Below are 6,212 nucleotides of genomic sequence, written 5' to 3'. Positions count from 1 at the left end.
AATAAAAGTATTAGCCTACCTATAGCCAATTGGTACATCTGATCATAGATAAATCGCTCACAGAGTATTTATTTTCCCGACTATGGCAGTAAATATCTGACCTTCTTCCAAATATCATCAATTGTGTTTAGCAGAACAAATAATTGTGTACCGGTTTGGAATAATCTGAGGGTGAGCAAATGACAGAACTTTCATTATTTGGTGAACTGTTTCCGAGGAGCAAATGATCACATGTCATACATTTAAAAAACAGGTACTGCATGATAAAAAAAAACATTATTGTCGCTTTTGGTATTGCAATTATGATTATATTAGGTTTTGTATGTCATATTCTTATAGGTTAGGCAGGCAAACTGTTTATGAGTGATGAGTTTTTGCATTAATAAATCTTCACATCGTCTCGTAGCAGCATAAAAATAAATGTTTATTTAAACAGAAAGCTGAGCAAAAAGTAATTAATTTAAGTAATCTCGCGATATAAATGATGAAGTTGACTGCATGAAACTCCTGTTATAATAAATGAGTCTGACTGATCGTATCTGCTCTCTGTCAGCCAGACGCAACAAAACTCTTCTTTCTACGCCGGTGACTCATCTCAACTCCTGATTGGTCATTACGTCCATGCGCTGTGTATGATTGGTTGCGATGCTCAGCGCTGTGAACACGAACAAATATTTGAGGCACCGTGATCAGACGTGAATGTAACGGACATTTTTCGTTCCTCTTCATATTTAATTTGCCTCGTCCATTAATTGCATATAGCGGGACGAGTTATCTCTTATTTCTCAGCGTGATAAACACAAGGTGTGAGGTGTGAACAGGTGAACGAGCCCTGTAATTAACTCGTGACTAATTAGCATGTGGATTTCGTCACGATACACGCAAGATCAAATGATTTGAAGTTATAAACGTGTCGCCGTGTTTTACTTTAGCCCTTATATGTTTGATTTAGTCTCGTGAAATAAGTGTTAAATGTTTTGTCAGTGACCTTTTTAAAAGTTATTTGTTAACCCACTGGAGTCGTTTGGATTACTCATGATGATGATGATGGATGCGCTTTTCGGACATTTTGGGACCAATTTAACTTTATAATTTCATTTCTGGACTTCGTTTATGTCAACTAAAGAAGTCATATATATCCGCCATGGCAACAGGGTGAGTACGTTTTGAGAGATTTTTCACTTTCTGAACCTTTAATATCGTGTTAAGAACCCTAATGACATAGTAAAACAACGGTCTCAAGTGGCAACAACAGACATGAACCAGTCGACCGACAGGTGGTAGTATTGTACAATAAATCTAAACTGCAACGGATTTTTGCTAATAATAAGACTTGGAACAAATAATGGTGAATTGTATGTGTTTACCAAACGGAACACACGTCTTTTTAGAGGCAAACTAACCGTTAAACCAAGCTTGTATGGCAATAACGAACGTCCATCATATTTTGATTCTTGTTGTGCAAAACATTAGCTGCCAAAGAAACAATCGATTAAGAAAAGAAAAAATCTAGCTGGCATTAAACACAACACTAACCCCACTAAACTAAAGCCTTCAGTGGTTACACACTATTCTCAAAGGCTTTACTCCGAATTTATAACCTGAGACTCATCATGTCCAGCTGTTTCCTTCATAAACACAAACTGGGAACAGATACATTGCTATTCTTGATTTAAATGTTAATCTTTTAATATTAGAGGCGATTCATGCACGCATATAAAACACATCTGACTCACGAATGATGAGTCTGTGTCGATTTATCAAACATATCCAAAGCGTCTAAATTCCCACCAACGTGTTGCACATCATTGTGACGCGTCATCAGGTTTCGCTCGCTATACGTTTATTTATCGATCGGAGGGAACCGTAATTCGCTTTATACAAATATTTCTGTTGTGGTCTAGAAATTGTGGTTGCTTATCCCTGTTCGGCATCAGTCATGTCTACATTGTCTAGAGGGCGACAAACAGCTGGCAATGTGCATCAAACCATAGCAAATATTTTAATTGTTGTACTATCAAGCGACCATTTTTTGTTCATTTTCCTATGAATAAAAGCGCCCTCTTACACATTTAATGATTTTAATTTACATTTCAATACATCAAACGTATATTCACACACATTTGTAAATTGTGAGATAATCACAAAATTAACCATGGTATAGTAAATACATAGTGACCGTGTTTTTGTGGCAGAAGGATTACCGTGTTACCATAGTTTTACTACAAATACCGTGTGGATTACTCCAAAAAATAGTAAATATAGTTTAAGCATGGTTAATTTTACCCATGCGATCTGCATTGCAGCTACTGTGGTCAATTTACATTGTCATTTAGCAGACACTTTTATCCAAAGCAACTTACAGAGAGTTCATGGATCAATAAGCGATATGTCATATGAACAATAATACAATAGGTGCCAATATGTTCTAAGGAAAATATATGTTAAAGGTATATAAACATGACTCAGATTTATTAATGTCGTAGGAAATTCTGCACTAGCCTTTATAGGGTTCTTTGGATATGACAGAGTGTGTCTCAGGTTTGTCAAAGCACACCACTGCAACCATTTTCTAGGACTTGCCTGTTTGTTGTCAAAATCCTTTTAGTGCATTGAACCATTCACTCTGGAACTTCCCACAATGTATGAAACAGTCTAAAATTCAGTGAGTATTGGAAGCTCACTATGTTAACTTGCTGGAGGTTACGTCATGCCTTCCTAGTCAGTCTTTTAAGACTGCAGAAATAGAAGTGTGCAAGATTTGTGGCACTGTGACCGTAAAGTACTTTTTCCAATTATACAAAAATATACATTTCAATAAAACCAATTATTTACACTAGCAAATAATGTATAGAAACGAGATTGTTATACTGTGAGGTTGGAAATTGAGTCGTCGGTGTTCTCATTTTTAGTGTCTTATACCTGAATTTGAGTTCACATTATACTGATTCACAACATAGAGAACTGATTTCCACACAGGTTTCTTATTGGCATAAGGAAGCTGGGTTCTATTACATTACCCCAAGAAGAAATTGGGATAGAAACTAGCGCTGCAAGTTATATCGAAAAAGAAACCACACGCGAGTTGACGGTTGGCTGTAATGTTTTATGAGCAGTCAGTGAAATACTGTTAATTGCAGCTGCATCCGAAAGCCAGAGGGCGCTCTTGCACAGAAACGCAAGAAATGCTCCATAGAAGAATAACCACACTATAACCAGGAAATGCAGTCTTTCTATCTGCATCTGGCATCTTTCTATGATTGTTTTTCAAGCCTCCTCAGGTACTTTTATGATAATAAAGTATATTTATAAGGATGATGTTTGACAAGGGGTTGCTTTTTTGAATGCACGTTTTAAGGGAATCAAACCAGAAATGCTTTCAGATGGTGCAGCATTTCCAACAGATCACAGAGCCGTGCTTCACGAACATGCTGCGCATAAAACATAATCGTAGCCTTTGCGATTTCTCATTCACGGTAGCATCGATTTAATCAGAATTTGAATATGAATTGTGATTAATCATGCAGCCCTACTAGACACGTAAAATTGCAGGAATGAAAGTGCCGATGCATTCTATACAAAAGATGCATTCTATCTAAAAGCGAATCCTCACCCAGACCTGCCTGAAACGCCTCGTGTAACCACACCCCCACAAATCGTGGTATGATTTGACTAAGACCACCCAAATGTAAGGTGGGCGTACCTGTCAGTACAATTGCTTTGGATCCTGATGTTCCACATATGGTAAGAGACGTTACATTTCCGTCACACCCTTGCAGTTTTCGACCAATCACTACACACTGGATAACTGGCCGATCATAGCACACCTCGCTTTTAAGAGTGATGAGCTTTGTAAAAAATCAGCGCGTTTCAGAGAGGAGGGTCATAGAGGAGATAGAAATATGCATGGTATGTGAAAATACAGCGTTTTTGAACCTTAAATCGTGTATACACATTGCATTACATCTAAAACAAACAATAATATTTGTTTCAGCCATGTCTTCAGACATATTCTGTCCTAAAGCGTCATATAATTTAACCTTGAAACCACACATTCCCTTGTGTTATATAGATAAGAATTTAACATTCTTTTCAATTAATTTATTATTAATTACTTTGAGTTTCACAAATCAGTTTGGTCAGCATTTGCTGTTGTATTTCACTCACAAGTTCCTCCATTGCACAAGGAGTTGATGGCCATTCTACCTTAAAACCACCTACCCACACACTTAGATAATCCACCAGAATCCATGTAGACGATTTTTTAATACTGTTGTCCGTTTCATATACATTTATATATTTTTTGGTAAAATCTTTCATAGTATCTATTCCATTTTTACCACTGGGACACTATTGCGCCCTCAGCTATGTGGCTGAAAGAAACCAGTGTTAAATATATGCTTCATTGCTGCTCTCAGCTTCAATTAGAGCTAACTGCATACTGTTTGCAATTAACTCAATTATCTGGGCTGTTCCACTTTTTGTCCCTTACATTGTGGCAGAACACATATCTAATTTGAATTTGACTTGACTTTGTAGTCTTGAGGAGGCGAATAATGGCTGGTCTATCGAACAAAGTAGCTGTTGGTGCCATGCTGACAAAAAAACCCATTTTAAGTAGGTAGGCTACATCAGTAATTTTACATTCATTTGTTATTGTACACAAAGGAAATGTACATATAAACCATACATGTGTAATGTGGTGTGACAGCATACATTTAAAAGATAAATCTCTCTCATGCTATTTTATATGATAAACATTAATATTAATAATATAAGATGATATGTTATTAACAGTATGTTTTCAAAATGTTTGCTATGTCACACCACAGGACACATGTACGGTTTATTAGTCAACTATCCATATACAGTGCATCCGGAAAGTATTCACAGCGCTTCACTTTTCCACATATTCCAAAATGGATTAAATTCATTATTTTCCTCAAAATTCTACAAACAATACCCCATAATGACAACGTGAAAGACGTTAGTTTGAAATCTTAGCAAATTTATTAAAAATAACAAACTAAAACAACATATGTACATAAGTATTCACAGTTTCCACTGATCTTCCTTGAGAAGTTTTACAACTTGATTGGAGTGCACCTGTGGTAAATTCAGTTGATTAGACATGATTTGGAAAGGCACACACCTGTCTATATAAGGTCCTGCAGTTAACAGTCAGAGCACAAACCAAGCCATGAAGTCCAAGGAATTGACTGTAGACCTCTGAGACAAGATTGTATCGAGTCACAGATCTGGGGAATTGTACAGAAAAAATCATCATCCGTAAATGGAAGAAGTTTGGAACCACCATGACTCTTCCTAGAGCTGTCCACCCGACCAACAAAAACAAAGTTCTCTGGTCTGATGAAACAAAGATTGAACTCTTTGGCCTGAATGGCAAGCGTCATGTCTGGAGGAAACCAGGCCCCGCTCATCACCTGGCCAATACCATGCCTACAGTGAAGCATTGTGGTTGCAGCATCATGCTGTGGGGATGTTTTTCAGTGGCAGGAACTGGGAGACTAGTCGGCATTGAGGGAAAGATGAATGCAGAAATTTACAGTACATCCTCCATTAAAATCTGCTCCAGAGCGCTCTGGACCTCAGACCGGGGCTAAGGTTCATCTTTCAACAGGACAATGACCCTAACCACACAGCCAAGATAACAAAGGAATGGCTACAGGAAAACTCTGTGAATGTCCTTGAGTGGCCCATCCAGAGCACAGGCTTGAACTCGATTGAACATCTCTGGAGAGATCTGAAAATGGCTGTGCACCGATGATCCCCATCCAACCTGATGGAGCTTGAGAGGTCCAGCAAAGAAGGGTGTGACAAGTTTGTAGCATCATACTCAAAAAGACTTGAGGCTGTAAATTACATTGACATTTATGAGAAAAATAATTAATTTAATCAATTTTTGAATAAGGCTGTAACATAACAAATAACTATATATTAGGTATTGACCGAAATGAAACGCTTGGCTGAAGCCCAAATACTGAACAAGGCTTTTCGTATTTCTTCTTTATTTTAATTTTCACTATTGCATAAACTGAATGGTCAAAATGTGCTTTTTATATTTTGTTTTACTTTTTAATACAATACAATAACAACTTAAAATAAATTTGAATTCTCCCTTCTTGAATAGCCTATATTAGGCCTATAACTGACTGCTAAAAGAATGTACTGTACTCTGTAGCCCTACAACA

This window comes from Triplophysa dalaica, chromosome 7, assembly GCF_015846415.1.
Source record: "Triplophysa dalaica isolate WHDGS20190420 chromosome 7, ASM1584641v1, whole genome shotgun sequence".
In the NCBI taxonomy this organism is placed as follows: Eukaryota; Metazoa; Chordata; class Actinopteri; order Cypriniformes; family Nemacheilidae; genus Triplophysa; species Triplophysa dalaica.
This window is presented reverse-complemented; position numbering follows the sequence as displayed.